At 39.2% G+C, this 17,449-nt stretch overlaps 1 pseudogene; it reads right to left on the reverse strand.

Annotated features, from left to right (window-relative positions):
- Positions 1-4,883: 4,883 nt before the first annotated feature.
- On the reverse strand, positions 4,884-5,904 carry LOC103704577 (annotated as a pseudogene).
- Between the last annotated feature and the right edge of the window lie 11,545 nt (positions 5,905-17,449).

Genomic DNA, 17,449 nt, shown 5'->3' on the forward strand with positions numbered 1-17,449 from the left:
TGAGGCGGCTTTTATAGCAGCGGTGCGCCGAGGCCGATGGCCTTGTCTCAGATTGCCATCAACATTCATGTTATTTACGGATTGAGGATTGCTACTTTCGGGGCGGACGACTTCGTCCTTCAGGCAAATAAAAAGCATGGAGGCCCAACCATTTTACCAAATTGGTTCACTCTCCACGTGGCACGACAGAATTAGTTCTTCATCGGCTTTCAACCAATTATAATGCGCCAGCTAGATAGAGATTTCGTGACAAGTTGAGAAGCCGAGCATTGCTCTTTGGGCAATGATGGCCAGCGACGTTACCTTGTCCGGGGGGCGGGATAAATGCGGTAAATTTGATTTTATTATCTCATTGCCCTTGACTTTTGATTTAACTACGATAATACCTTACGGGGGGTGGTTCTATATACACCCCCCCTATTGCTGAGGACACCCCCAAAAACCAAAAAAAAATACCCAAACTAACCTTTAGTGTAATTACCATATTGCCCTTGAAATTTTCTCAGTACACCCCCCTTCCTCCTCACGGCCGCCGCCTCCTCCTCCTCCTCCGCCTCACTGCCGCCTCCTCCCCTCCCCCTCCTCCTCACTGCCGCCTCCTCCTCCTCCTCCTCCGCCTCCCCCATCACCCCTCCCCCTCCTCCTCCTCCTCCCCATCCCCCACCTCCCCGTCCTCCTCCTCCGCCTCCTCCTCCTCCTCCTCCGCCTCCCCCATCACCCCTCCGCCTCGTCTTCCTCCCCCCCTCCCCCCTGCGCCCGCTTCCTCCTCCTCCCCTTCCCCCACCTCCCCGTCCTCCTTCCTCCTCCTCCCCATCCCCCACCTCCCCCCCCTCCTCCCCTCCACCTCCCTGTCCTCCCCTCCACCTCCCCGTCCTCCTTCCTCCTCCTCCCCATCCCCCACCTCCCCCCCCTCCTCCCCTCCACCTCCCCCTCCACCTCCCCGTCCTCCTCCTCCGCCTCCCCCCTCCTCCTCCGCCACCTCCTCTCACTCCTCTTCCCCCACCTCCCCGTCCTCCTTCCTCCTCCTCCCCATCCCCCACCTCCCCCTCCGCCTCCCCCCGCCTCCCCGTCCTCCTCCTCCGCCTCCCCCCTCCTCCTCCGCCGGCGAGGTGCTCGTTGCTCGGGAGATGGCCGGGGAGGTGCTTGAGGCGAGGTTTTTTGGGCGGAAGGGAGAAGCCGGCGGGTGTTTTGGAGGGGAAGAGCGGGGTGGGGGGGGTTTGGGGGTGTAGAGAGCAATTTAGGTGAGGGGGTGGGAAGGGTGGGGGGTAATTTAGGAATTTTTAATTTTTTAGGGGTGTCCTTAGCAAATGGGGGGTGTAGAGAGTATTTAATTTTTTTTAATTTTTGGGGGGTGTCCTGAGCAATAGGGGGGGTGTATATAGAACCACCCCCCTTACGGGTATATCCACTGGGAGTCACTTGACAGTTTTACCCCGAACTTTCAAAGCTGCGGGGTTGGTTACATGCGTTCGTCTCTGTGGCCTTTGGCGGTTGCCACGTGGCGTGTGGGCCTCGGTGGTGTGACCCGATATTTTTTTTAATGCAAGGGCCCACATAGTGATGGCTGGGAGATGGGTAAATTTTCTGCCCATGATTCATTTAAAGGCACCTCTGCTTAGTATTTGGCAATGCATTACCATTCTCCTAATTAGTATATTAAATCTGAATTACTCCTAAAAAGCAAATAGTCCAGATTTTAATCATATTTATATAAATAATTAAAAATATCATCAACTAACTGTCTATCCCTTTTCAACCAGGCCTTTTCTCACTCTCACTAGGCCTCATTGATCTTATCCCACGATGTTACACATTATGTATTAAGGTTGTGTTTGACATCGTTAATATTTTTTTAAAAAAATAGAAACAAAAATTTTCTTCTTCAATTAGGTGAAAATCCCATTAGGGAGTTGGGACAATAAGTAAAACAATAACCGCTTAGCAATGGATAAATATCGAATTAGGGAGTTGGGAGAGGTGGCGTAGAATAAGTATTATGGGTGGTCTTGCTAAAGGAATTGCTTTTGATCATATACTGCAGCTTGATCTCTTTAGGTTTTTGTAGATCTTTTGGATCTTTCCCGGCTTTAGACTTCTTTTACTTGTTTTAGTTAATTTGCTGATTTTTCTTTGTTATCACATTGGGGTTCTAATTGTTTAAATTCTATTTTAAATAGAAGATCAAGAAAAAGGTGCATCTTTTGTGTCTTTGTAAATAGTTTGGAGATTGGTCAACGGTCATGGTCATTATTCTTTTTACTTTCTTTCAAAAAAAATGATATTCTTCTTACCTATCTTTTTTGTAAATATCATTTGATTGATATTGATGTCTTTGCTTGGATTGCTTGGAATACTCTGTGAAAATATCACTTCCTTGAGAAATGTAATTGAATAAATTTTCAAAAAAGAGATTTTCCAAAAAGTGTGAGATGGTTGTTTGAGAGGAGCCATGCAGAAATAGTTATGGTGTTGAATCTTTTTTGTGTTCCATCTAAATATTTTTGATAATGTTGGTTTGTTTGCTTGGAGTTTGTTTAAAATAACTCTTTCTTTAGTTTCGAATCATTTTATAGCATGATTTGTTGGTCTAGAATTTTTTTTGTTGCAAAACTGGAAGATAGGGTCTTTAGTGTATTTTATTTAAAAAGAAATATATTACATGCAAAGTAGATTAGAGCATTAAAACCTAGAAAATTAATGTAGGCATTAATTAACTAAATACTTTGGTCACAAATTGGTCAATTATTATAGAAAGAGGACTAACATGGGGAACACTAAGAAGGTAGAGAAAGAAATATGCTATTGATGATTTCTCATCAACTAGAAAGCTTTTCATTCATATGTCAGGCCTTGCCTACTCTACACTTAAATCTTATCAAGGAGAAGTAGTTATTATCATGTGGCACTCGACCTTTTTATTGTAATTTCTAGTTTTAATTTATAGGATACTGACGAGTGTATGTTAAAATTGGTTGTAGTAGTGTATCTCTACCTCAACCTATTTGAATATCAGTGACTTGTGCATGCTAAGAGTACAAATTTAGGGAATTTTAGGGTTTAAAACTTTTAATATGATTCCAAGAATTGAAGTTTTCGAGACTTCGAGAGTCTCTGATACTTGATAATTATTTGATTTTTCTGTTATGCTACTCTAAGCATTTGTTTCCAAATTCCAACTGCTAATATGTAAATTATTCATGGAAATCAAAGCCCTGAGGTTTTCATTAAAATCTTGTTGCTGTTCCTGAGGAGTCAGATGAGTTCTTTTCCCCAGGGTGGGGGTGAAGAGGGGTTTGATAGTTTACAATTGGTGAAGCTTCCATCCACAATCTATCACTTCTCTATGCAATCCAAGCTATTCAGAGAATACAACTTAAGATAACGCACGCATATTTTATCAGCTCTTCACTTTACCACCTTACCAATCTTTCCTCCAACTCAAGAGCCAATAAGGAAAAACTATACAAACTCCCTCTTCTAACCCTCAGATGTATGTCAAACTCTTCCCTCATTTAATCCTAGTAATAGGATCTCCGATCTCTCCTCAGAAGTACCTCCTCTTCTCTTCCAAATATAGAACAATGATTATTTACAAAATTCCAAGGAAGAAATCCTTTCGAATTGGACTAGAATTTCGAAAAGCCTATGAAAGCTCTACTCTCTCTTGAGTCTCACCAAAATTCTAGCCTTCTTCCTCCCCTCAAGGAAGAAAAAGGAAGTATCAAAGAAGCATCAGGTGCCTACATCCCTTTCTCCTCTACCTCCCTTCTTTCCCTCTCTTTTTTATTTTCTTTTATTTCGCCATTCAAGTACATAGTTCTTGGATTTGGGGAAATATGAAGGGATTTGCACCTGTGGCAGAGATTAAGGTGGAGCTACTTGGCAAGACAGGAGGAAATGTGGATACTAATACCAAAACTATGCAAAATTTAAAAGAATAAGAAAACAATGTAAGAGACCAAAACTGAAAACATCGTTAGGAGTCGAGAGAGATTAGTAGTAAATTGCATGAAAGTAAAATAACCTGAGTTTTTCAATAAATACCCATAGATTTGTTTCTTGCGCTGGTTTTATTTTTTTTATGCTTTTTTTTTTTTTTTTTTTTTTTTTTGCATGATGTCCAACACCAAGAATATCGGATTGTGTGTGCATGATTGCGTACGTCCAACCTTTAACGAACGTACGTACTACCATTAGAGCTAGAATACCTGTGTGGAGTGATAGGCCCCACTGCTTTTCAGATTTCGAGGCACTGCTCATAACTTGCAAATTCCATTAATGCATAACACACTCGTATTTATACTTCATTTAATTTACTTCTCTCAGAAGAATTACTATGTTCTGGGAAGGATCAAACACAAACCAATATATAGCATGATGACATTGATAAATATCAGATCTTAGATATTAGGAGAAATGGAAGCTGCCATTTTATTCATTCAAAGTTTTTTTTTTTTTTTTTTTCGCTTTTCCCTGCAGGGAATGAATGAATGAAGCCCAGTCAACATTGTAATGTAACAAATGCATATAGCAGTTTTACTTTATCGTACACAATCAACCACCACCTCAGATCAATTCTTGTAAAATGAGGTAATAATATATATACCAGAATAACAAAAAAAAAATTATTGTTTAACTTTCTGGATGATATTTAGATTTATTGATCATAACATGATGCACGGCTAAAATGTTATATCTATTCTCTCGAAAACAAAGAGCTAGCTCTTTCGAGTATGGGATGCCATGAAAACTGGATGGCCATTATTATGATTACTATTTGGTGGTAAACGATGCTAGAACCATCATTCATTCAATCAGACAATGAAATTAAATCACTACATGCAGTGCATGGATGACCATTATTGTTAATTACAGTACTCCCTCTATAATTCCTGGAATTGCTTCCCTTCAAAATTCTGACCAAACTGCCAGTTTTCCGGAACTACATTATCAGACTGCACCACCTTCTCATCGCTCGTCATCACTCGGAATGACAGGCTCTGCCCCAACAACTGCACCCCAGTTTGCCAGTTCTGGCCCCAGCTCCTTGACATGGCTATCCACCTAGTCTTTAAGCCCTTCACCGAGACGGCATGGACGTCTCCGGCCCCGGCTACGTTGTATACCAATACAAGGATCCAATAAGGGTTGCCCTTGATCTCAAACCTCATGCCACCCTTCTTGATGCAAGGGACCCTTCGAAATCGGATGGGGATTATCCCTGCATGGTAGTCCTTCACAAGGTCTGCAAACATGGGCATGGAGAGATCGAAGTGTTGGCGGGGTGGGTTGCACCAGCCACCATTGTTGTTGGGTTGGGAGGGGTTGGGAGGGCAGAAGTTGGTGGCAGTGATGATGATAGTCCTCGGGACACACCACTGGGGATCATGGGAGCATCGGATCTCATAGCATGCACCGCAAGTGAGGCCATTATTGAAGAGAACAGTACTCAGAGCTGCTGTCTCAAAACCATAACCCTTGCTTGAAGAGATCACCATAGCCACAAGCTCCTTCTGCATCAGCAAATAACGTAGGTTAGAGAAGATCATATCAACGTGAGGCTAGGACTCTAATGAGCATTAGGACTCTTATATGAAAAAGAAATGTAGCCACTACTCCACAAGAATAGACTTTTTTTTAAAAAACACACTCAACAGCATTGGCCAGTACTAATTTGCTACTATCTCTCTGTCTATGAACGCGGAATGAGAGAAAAGAATTCACAGGTGAAGACTGAAAGAGGAACTATAAATTATAGACAGGCTACGAATACCCACGCATTGTCTCCCCGCCGCCCATGTCTCCGTAGAAAGTGGCGGAGCCGGTGTCCCAACCAGCTCCGGCCATCTCACTAGAGGCCAAAAGGATCAAAACAGCTAAGTTTGCAACACGAACCACGGCCATGGCAATTTATCTCTAAACTCTCCCTTTCTCTTCTCTCTAATATTATGTGGGAACGAACTTGGTGAGCTCGTATTTAAAAGCAAGAAGAGCAGAGAAATTAATGAGCAGAATCTGATCTCATTAATTCTAAGCATCTCAAATATCCAATAGGATTTCTCCATGTGTAATGATATGTAGGGAAAGGATTAATACAAATTCAATAGAAAGGCACAGTAAGACAGTAGGGTTAGTTATAATTTGCTAATATTAAAGCCTCAGAGTCCTTTACGCGCGCTGACGCTTTCAATTTATAGCACGGTCTGTCAACTTGCAACCGCAGAGGACGTAGGTAATGCCACTTTTTTACAAAGTCTTTGCAAGTCGGCTGGCTTGTCAAGTATGGATCTTCCACAACTCTGGTTGCTAGAAGTTCCTACAACCACCGGAACATGTGGCAGCTTTGCATTGACCGGATAATTCTAGGGTAGGGGGTGACAGTAGGGTTGAGTTGGACCAAATATAGGTTAGATCGGATATAGCATAAATCAAAAATCTACTAACCTGAATCTGATCTTTTTATTAAGTGGGTCAAACATGCCAAACCCGAACACGATCATTTTTATTCCAGAGGTAACCTAACCCGATCAACAACGGATTGAATGAAAATAAACGGGTTAAATAGATTAAGCATTGCCACCCTACGCTAGAGCGTCGTACTCTATTTATTTGTAGTTCTTGAATTCAACTGACGTCTAGATTTAATTTATTCGTATGACTTTGGTTTGGAGGATTTTTTCTTGGCTAGTCTCCAACTAGAAAGATGGCAATGGGACTTACCTTGTACTTGCCTAGGACTGAGGCTGGGTAGGTAGAGTGTTAGACGAAGCAGGTTAGATGGATCGGATTGCATAAAATTATAAAAATCTTTTTTTGTGTGTGCATGCAAATCTTTTTTTTTTTTTTTTGCTTTCGAGAGGGGATCTGTAAATAGTTAGATATATCCGGATGGGGTTTGAAGTGGATATTATCATTATTTGTATCTGCTTCAGATCTGAACAAAACCTATTCCATTAAGGTCGGATCAAGCTGGGTATCCGATGGGGCACAGTAAATTACCACCTCTACCTACATCGCATAAGGTTCATTGGGTGGTGTTGTGATGAAATCATAAAAACTGTGATGAAGATGGCCTTTACTCGCTATTAAAAGTGAGGAGGAGGTCACTCATTAGTCATTCCCCTGCAATATGCCAGACTATTTTGTATTAAAAATCATAATTACAATGACTAGCCCATATCCTGTATATCTGTACGCCATTTCATGTACTGCTCGACATTTTTCTTGCATCAATCCATATGTGCAGCTGGGTGTACTGCATCTTAAGGGAAGGATCCATAATCTTGGTATCCCTCCATTAATGACTTTCATGCACTCTGTGAACAAAGGCATGCATCCATGAAATAATATGCACAAAACTTCCTCCAAGATTTCCTGCTACAACCGGGTAGCAATCTAGTTTACTATCTCCAGCCCCACTGGTCACTTCGGCCGGTTTGTGATATGGGATCACGACTCTAGATTCATTGCGGCAGGCGGGAAGCGGCACCTATGACATGACCGTTATTAATTGGAGCAGAGCTCAGAGCAGCGTGGGAGGGAGTCAACTATGTGAGGAGAATCCTAGGGCAGACTGCATCATCCTGGAAAGAGACTCGACTACGGTGACTGAGTGGATTCGTGACGTCAGACGACATGATGATGGCCACCCCCTACTCAGGGACATCCAGAGCTTGGTGGCTGGTTGTAGTTCGTTTCAGGTAGCCCGTGTATTTTGGAAAGCGAGCACGGCAGTAGACTAGGTCGCCTCCTTTTCTGCTCACCACTCCGAAGAGGTTTTATGGACAGAGACTAATTCTGCTCTCCTACCTTTATGTACTCTTATTTTTCTTGACGTTGATGGTAGAACTACTCACACCAGGCTGACGTGAGCTATCGTAGTACCAAAAAAAAAAGAAAGCCTCATAACAAGAGGCATGGATTATGGGAAGGTTTTAACTATCCTGGTTTTATATAAATCAGAGATCGAGGGCATTTTTGGAGATCCAAACATATAAAAAACCTAATATGGAAATTCTATTGCGAACAAGTAATAAATCATTTGTATATAATATGTAACATCCAAAAAAAAAAAATCTTATATGATATGGCCTGCAAGATTCATCTGTTTAGGTTCTCGAGCATAAAGCCCAGTGGCGCATGCTCTTGCATAGTAGGCGGATTTGATTCTGAAAGTTGACATCCCTTAATTTTTGTTCCTGTTAAGAAAAGAAGAAAAGCTTTCACCCATTAATGAAGACCCCCTAGTTTGGTGCTAATATTTCTATGGAAAATATCAGAATCTAGACTGCACATGCAAATCTCAGTGGAAGCTCTGATCGAACTTGAAATTTTCAAGCATGATGCAACCAAGTCAATATCCAGCACACTACATGCCATTCCAATCTATGTGATGGATTCATATAGGGTGAGAATGATAGGTTGCTCCATAATGATTTGAAAAGGTTTGCTTTATTAGTGGTTCGAAATATGAAAATAGTCTTTATGTGCAGGAATAATGCAACATATATCTGATTCTTCCCCAGATGTTCCACATGCGAGGCCTTTGTTGAAGAGGACTAATACACAATAACACAACGTATGCCACCTAAGTTGGTGAATGAAGCGACGACCATGCAAATCACAGTCTAGGGTGTGAGAGCCATCATCTATCATCCATTGTGGTTTGCTAGATTTTTTTTTTAATAAAAAGATTGGCCTAGCCCGTCAAGTATTTCATTAATCTCGATGAGATTTGCATACCAAGTTAAAAATATTATAATATATATACTATATGTGCAAGATCCTATATCATATTGCCAATAACTATTATTTTATATAGAAAATGTTCTTTCATTCCATGAGATAATGAAAGGAGCAATAAGAAAACCTATGAGGATTTATGTGGATACATATTTTGTCCCATATCGTCTATGCACTGGATAGATCTTGGGTATGCAAAGCTTGTCTTTTACGTAAAGTCTTAGATTGTTACAAATAATATCAAAGAGAGCTCGATTTATGGTCCATGTAGACTATGCAACACCGCATCATAGATCCATTTGAACTCTTAACTTCATGAGGATATCAGGGCTTAAGCAAGTAGAAAGATGTAATGACCCATGTAGGCATGTATTTAATCCTACATCGACTATGTATAGAATAATTCTTGGATACTTATATAGAGCCATAAAATTCAAATAATATCTTCTGGCTAACTTTTTTAGATGAGGTCCTAAATCATTACAAAATCGAAAGGGCTTTTCAAGCCAAACACATCAAACAAGTCTTACTTTTAAAATAAGCATCTGATACACTACCATATCAAACTCTTCCGCTCATAAAAGGCACCTCCATGCATAAGGCTCCTACCATTGCTATCTCTAGGGAGGATCGAGATTGGCAGAATCTCATTTGAACATTGTAAGAGATAATTACTAGCCAATTTAAGCATCTTTTTAGTTGTAAAGAATTAAAAGGAATGAGATGATTACCACAAATTTGATATGATACACTACAGGATATGATTTCTTGCCCATGGATCCTTTGGCATGCACTTACTCACCCTTCTATTATTGGCTTGGGCTAGCAAGATTATTTCAAGGGAAGATGTGGTACAACCTTCTATTTATGTCATTCAAAGCATGCTACTTTTGGCCTGCAGTACCATGTACCTATTAAGTGCTGCAGAAGAGATTACACCAAAGATGATAATTTCTACCAACAATCAAAAAAAAAAAAGCAAAAAAAAAAAATCCAGACATTTATGTGTGAAGTTAGATGTCAAGATATTGCATCATGAGCCAATGACATCTTAGCCCAGTTATGACGACCTACTGACACATGCATTGAACCAGCATGAGTCCAAAAAACAGAAGGTTTTGTGTGATAAATCTAGGAATAAATGAGGATCTTGAGCACCTACGCTCCACTGCATGATTAAAATAACTAAGGCCCTATTTGGGGGAGCTTTTGGAGGGCCAGAAAGCACTTTCTGGCCCTCCAAAAGTACTTTAGATGAAAAACTGTATTTGGTAAATTTTTCAAAAAGCTGTTTCAGCTTCCCGCAAAAGCTGAAACAGCTTTTGGGAGGAAGCTCCAATTTGGAGCTTTTGGAAGGAAGCTGTTTCAGCTTTTTCGGAAAGCTGTATTTTGACAAAAATGCCCATATTAAATAACATAATTACATAGTTTATCCCTATATAAACCTAAAATCTGCTGGAGCCAAGAACCCAAGCCGTCAGACTCCCTTCCGTAAAAAAATGTATTTTCTTTCAATTTTTGTATGCATCTCTTGAACCACATTTTAGAAGAAAAAAATTTTAATCCTTTTCCATACCTTCCAAAATCAATCTATTATTTTTTTTTTTATCATCAACCTCGCGGCCCACGCTGAGGTCCTCCTCGAGCGTGGACCACGAAGAAGAGCCCCTCGATCGCGGAAAATTATTTTATGGAAAATTATGGAAAATTATTATGGGAAATTATTTATACTAATAATTATAATATTTTATACCTTTAATTTTGTCTTATACTATAAATATAAATATCATATTATATATATCATAATACATTAATATGTTATGTTAAATAATTTAATATTATGTTATATTATGAAAAATTAATTTATACTAATAATTATAATATTTTATACCTTTATTTTTGTATTATACTATAAATATAATATCATATTATATTATATCATAATACATTAATATGTTATGTTAAATAATTTAATATTATGTTATATTATGAAAAATTAATTTATACTAATAATTATAATATTTTATACCTTTATTATTGTATTATACTATAAATATTGTATTATATTACATTACATTATAATACATTAATATGTTATTTTAAATAATTTAATATTATGTTATATTATGGAAAATTAATTTATAATATTAATTATAATATTTTATACCTTTATTATTGTATTATACTATAAATATTGTATTATATTACATTACATTATAATACATTAATATGTTATTTTAAATAATTTAATATTATGTTATATTATGAGAAATTAATTTATACTAATAATTATAATATTTATACTTTATTATTGATTATACTATAAATATAATATATATTACATATATATCATAATACATTAATATGTTATGTTAAATAATTTAATATTATGTTATATACCAATATTAATTACTCTAATAATTATATACTATTATGCTATATAACATAATATTATTTTATATTACAATAATATTATACTATATCGTATATTTATGTATTAATTTATGTTATGTTTTATTATGTTGTTTGTATAATACTATGCAATGTCCTTTATGGTAATTTTGTCATATAAAAGTACTTTTTCAGTTTGTTTACCAAACACAAAATAAGTACCACAGCACTTTACGAATGTAGTTACCAAACAGCAAATAGCTTTTTATAACAGCTCTACTTCAGACAGCTCTACTTCCAACAGCTCTACTGCCAACAGCTCCCCCAAACAGGGCCTAAATAATATGACTGAAACTAACTTTCCTCACATATCTCAAAAACCACTAGCAGCGCACCTCCAGTATGCCAGAGAAAGAAAATCAATAATAACAACATTAATTGATTAATTAATATCATTAAAAGACTCATTGCTTGTGATTATTCTTAGAGAAATCTAATTCACCAAATTTACCCAAAAAAATCTAAACAATACAATTAGGACTAAATAGAAATACGATATGATTAGACAAAGAGAGCCTGAAATCATCATGATTATGAAGCCATTCAATTTATATTGAATCATTCTTGCAATATGATGCTAAGAATATGGCACCTGTGAAGGTAGTGGGAACAACAATTGCATCGACATGAATTGTTTAGGAGATAGATTGTTTCAAAAACAATCTTAATTTTATTTTACTTATACAAGCCAAATAGGTTTCAACTTCAACTGCAAGGCATAGAGAAGCGAATCTAGCCTGCTTTCATAATGGAGATGGATTTATGGCAGTGATTAGATAGAGTGTCCACAAAAACGTTTTCACTAGAAGTTGAGAGCATTTGATACTTTACATGGCTAATTAGATTATTCTTATAATTATATAAATTAAGGAAAGAAAATGACACAAAAAAACTTAAAATGGATGATCAATAAATAGATCTATTACATTAAAAATATGCATCAGGCTTGCCAGGTCAGCTCGGTAACAAGAAGAGTCTAAGGTGGGCGTCGTCTTGATATATCATTTAATTTTCTTGATTCCTCTCTTATTGGAGTACTTGATCAAAAGACATCAATTAATTTAGTCTCTTCCATAGTCTGAATTGGTTGTTGGATCATAATGCCTTTTCGTTTCATGATTTTCTGTTTCTTAATTAGTTTTACTTTGGCTTCCTAGCTTTGGGGAGGGGATTTCCAATGATTCCAAATGAATTCCTGAGAAGTTGGGAATCTGGATTTTGTAAGTATATGTCAGCTAATTCTTGTTCACCTATTCTAATTCTTTGAGTTGATGAAGGTTGCTTGGTACTGCTTGTTTTGATACATTTGCCACCTTATTCAGGTTGATAAGTCTTAATAAATATTTTACTAACAAAGACAGTACAACTATGAATAGTACAAAGCAAGGAGATAAAATTTTACTCGGTTTCCGGATAGCAAGGATTTGGGCCGATCAGAATAGCAGCCAAGGGAGATGATAAACAAATAATGTCAAAGCAGGTTTGTTCTTCGTTGGTTACACAATGGCACCACAGTTGAAAGAAGAGATATTTATCATTCCATTAACTCGGTATCTGATGCACCTCGGAACCGACCTCTGCTGATAAGGTAAACCAATCAATAAAATTTCGCCACCTAGATGCAGGTTGGCCATTCAAGCTTGCCATGTGGCCAACACAAAAGGTACGTAGAAAGTCCTCTGCATTTAAAACTCTCCTTCCATTTGGCGACAACTCAGCCGTGATAGCTAATTGTCTTCTAACAAATACAACACCCAAGCAAATCTCCGCAATCATGAAGCATGGGCATGATTCATGGGTGAGATATATGGTTTGTTACCTTATCAACCAGCATATAGCCTTGGACTACTCAGCGAAGGCTATGGCCCTCGCTCATATACTGTGTTTCCTAGGGCCCTATAGGAAAGTTCTCTTTGACTATCTTATGAGGCAGTCTTCTCCTATTCTTGAGAGCTGTGTCTGATTTAGACATCAGAGGGTCTCCTGACGAATACGCCTCCGAGGGTGAACTTCTTTGTTTTTATTGTTTCAGATCAAAACCAATGTCGGACGCCGACCAAAGCCATTCCTCTGCCATCCAATACTAACTCGTGGGTGTTGGACGTCGGGGTCATCGCCGATTGAATAAAGCATCCACCAGACCACCATTGCGAAGGCATCCAACGATCTCATCCGATCTCTCCAATCCATATGGCGTACAAGTTGAGTCTCCAACAACCCTATTAACTCAATGCTTGGGTCGGCCAATTCCCACCAGCAACAATACCAACATACATTTTAAAAATCAACCACATTACTGGAACTAGATGAATCTTCAGGAATCAAGAGCAGTTACAAAAGAAGGTGGTTGGAGCCAATACTAGGTCGATGGGTTTAACAAATCCTGTAACCAATCAACATGGTTATTGTAATAATTCAGGATCTTATCTACAAAGGTTAGTTGGAAAGTACTAAGTTTCTTGATCCTTTATAAATACTCAAGATTTATTCGGTGCACAACCGATATAGAACTAAACACATGCTAGTACGAATCCTCTCCGTTAGTAGAAGAATAATTTAGAAAGCTAAATGGTGTGATTGAGAAAGTTTGTAACAAGGTCAACTCCAGTGTGGTTTGTCAGCCTGACAAAGTGATGCAGGGTGGTTGAGATTTATATATAAGCTAGACTATCCACTTCAGTCTACCTAGAGAACTACAGTCTGCACTCTGATTCTCACTTTGGTTAGGATCTATAGACAATTTTGCAAATTTAATTACAATAATATAAGTAGATGGGCCTTCTGTTTTGCTGGGGAAGCGATCTCATTAGCCCCTCCAGACCTCAGTATCTTTTGTGAAAGACATGCATTGTAGGCCTCTCCTTACTTCTGTAATTCTGGCTTATGCCCGTTTTGTATTAAAAAATATATATATAACTAGATGGGAAGTTGGAGGAAATATAAGTTTCAGCTCATAATTATGGTACAAGTGAACTCACGGATCACAATGAATAGGAAAATCTTTATATGGAAACAGAAAGGAAAACTAAAGCAATGCTTCTGGTGCCTAATTTGATTCTGTATAAGGACAAGAATTTTTTCTATTTGACATTTTGCACAAGATGGGAAAGAGGCATCATCCAAAATCTAAGCGAACAGAAATAGATACAAATGGCATTAGAACTGTTCACATACAGAGACCTGCAATGTAGAAAACAAACAGAGCAATCAAAACATCACAGGTCTGAGACTGCACAGAATCAAAAAATCTCCAAGACAGGAACAAAAGAGCTCTTTAAGATGACAGATAAGGGTCCTGTTTGATTCGTTGGTTTCTTCTCCTGGGTGTCCAAGAGAACTGCTTAAAACGTTGGTGATAAGTAAGAAACGCAGATTTGAGATAATGAGCCAACGTTCGAAAGGGACTGATTGAGATTGAATATCCTGAAATAAGCATCAACCAATGTTCTGGTTGTCTTCTTGATCTTGGCCCAAACTTTGGTGAATGCTGGGAGATGCTTGTGATGGCAAAGGTTTAACCAATGACTAGACTATCTTGTTTTAGATTTGCAGCACAGAGAGAGCTTAAGTCTTCCATGATAAATCTGATGCACTACTCCATGGAAAGGGATGCAACCCAAGGATTTCGTAGAAGGTCACCCTCCATAGTAATACTCTGGCCAAGCCATGCCTTAACCTCGCGGAGTTCTGATGAGATCCGAAGCAGAGTCATTCTTTTAGATAGACTAAAATGGATTGATTCATGACCGAAAGGTCTTTGACCCAAAGCCGCCCCACCCTGTTTTTTTTTTTTTGAACAGACTATTTTTCAATAAGCCTGGAAGAGATTCCTAATGATGATGTTGAGTTTTTCCCACGTACGAGCCTGCCACCAAAAAAAAGGTGGACCGGGTACTTTGTGGGCAGCAGGTAGTAATCGAAGCCTGAGACCCGAAAGCTTTTTTGATAGTTAATTGAAGACCTGAGATTAGTTCAAACTATGTAAGATGATCTTCCTAGCAGCAAAATGGTATTTTTTAGCATGAGCGAAGATGAAAGTGTCATTAGTATACTGCAAATTTTTATGCCACCAGAAAGTCCAAGGAGAGCCAAATCCTTCACAAAATTTTAGCTAAAGTCTGCCTTGTTGACCATCTTGTAACAGAAGGTTCCACCGCCAAGGACTAAATAAAAATGGCGATAGAGGATCTCCTTACCCTCAATCCATGCTGCATGGAATCCTATCACCAAGGGAGTTGTTTGGGAGAGAGAGAGAGGAGAAGGGAGTTGCTTGAATGAAACATGGCCATTTTTATGACCTCCTGTATATCTACATATTTAATTGTTGCTTCTTACATCAATGCTGACGAACCAGTTCTCAAAGCGACGTCGGTTAATGTTAGGTTTCTTGAATCTGAATCAGTATCTAGTAAATTACAGGTGATAGGAGGACTATTCAAACTCTGTAATGCAAAGATCATGGCATGACTATTACTTAGAATGAGAGGCAAATAGTCTTCTGACAGAGGAGTTATTTGAAAATTGATGAGATGGAAAATTCCCATTACTTCATTTCACATGATTACAAGATGAGCACTAGCAGATTAGAGAAGAATATCGAATGCTAGAACTAAGAACTGATTGATGGGTAACCAACCAAAGAAGAACTTTATCAACACAACTGATTCAGTTTTTTTTGATGTAAAAGGGAGGCAGAAAGGAGCCACCCGACTTTTATTGAAGATTAATCATATTTACAACAAAAAATGAGTTACATTATTAAGACAGGAGAAGAACAGATACAAGAAAAAGAGGCTAAAGATCACAACTGATTCAGTACCATGATTTTTTTATGCCAATTCAGCCCATAGAGATAGTTGTCCCTAAATAATGCTAAGTGATACTTGGCAAAAGGCGTTGATTTCTTAAAACATTGCTCAGTTAGATAGATAGTTGATTTAATGTAAAATTCTCAAGATGAATCCTGATGGAGGGAGAAACTGGATTGTCATGCTTACAACATAGGACCACGCCATTTCGGTCAAGTAGACTTCGGTCCCGCTAAGAGCCCGTCCGACCTTGGACCCTCGCCGAAGGCAAGTCGACCCTCAGCCAGATCTCCCACTGCTACGGCTACAACGGCCCTCCTCTGGAGTCTACAACGACAACCCGCCCCCGGCTAAGCTCGAGGCACCCTATCACGACGACCGCGCCCCGGTCCGAGCTCGAGGCGCTCTACTGAGCCGACCTCAAACGCCTACTCAGGCCGACCTCATCGAATATATATCGTGGCCCCATGTCGGCCGATCTTAATGCCTACAAGGCGGGCAAGGCCGACCTCAGCCCTTGCCAAAAGCCGAGCTAATCTTGCCCAGTATGCGCTGCGGTCATGCCCTGCTACAACCTCACCGCACCATACTTTGGCTTGATGGCTACGTCAAGATACGTCAACAAAAGACTGCACCTTGTTGCCCAGTCATGCTACTAAAAAGGGCTATACCCTGCGGCACGCGCCAGCGCCAATACGGCATAGGAATAACTCAAACCTCAAGCAAGCCGTGGCCGCGCGCGCACCCTGGCCAGCGTTATCTCCTCCCATGATGAGGACAGACCATATCTCCACCATCTGGGTCACTCTGTGGGACTATAAATAACCCCATCAGATATCGCTTAAAGGAACTTTTAGCCAACATAAATTCACGCTAACTTAAGCATCGGAAGGCTCTCACCAGAAATACCGGTGAGGCTTTGTGCAGTACGCAGGTGCACGGAAGGTGGTGTTCTTTCTCTGTCTCGACCAGTAGCTCCCTCGACTCCTTCGGCGTGGTTACCTTCGGGCCAAATTTGAACCACAATAAATCCTACATAACAAAGAGGATAGGAATTATTTCTGGGCCATAGTGAGGCGGTCATCTTTTTGAAAAAATATCATATCTTATGGAGGTAGGTGAGAAAAGTCCCCCAGACCTGTGAGTGGAATTGTTTTTTGTGGAATATGGAGAAGTGCTCGAAGGCACATGTCATGGTGACATCTTCCATCTGATAATTTTTTCTTTTTTGTCTTAAACAAAACAAGAATTCCTCGCGTCAGAGACACAGGATAAACCTAACCACTTTTATTAAGAAAATAAAAGGTACTAAAGATGCAAAAGAAGCTAAAGACAGTTCCACCCGATATTTAATTCCATTTTTGTTTAGAATTTTATCCACTATCAGTTTGTGTAGCTCGGGTCGGCTTGTTTGGTTCTGAACTTTTTTTGATAGCGGCCGTTGGCCA

This window comes from Phoenix dactylifera, unplaced genomic scaffold, assembly GCF_009389715.1.
Source record: "Phoenix dactylifera cultivar Barhee BC4 unplaced genomic scaffold, palm_55x_up_171113_PBpolish2nd_filt_p 000007F, whole genome shotgun sequence".
In the NCBI taxonomy this organism is placed as follows: domain Eukaryota; kingdom Viridiplantae; phylum Streptophyta; class Magnoliopsida; order Arecales; family Arecaceae; genus Phoenix; species Phoenix dactylifera.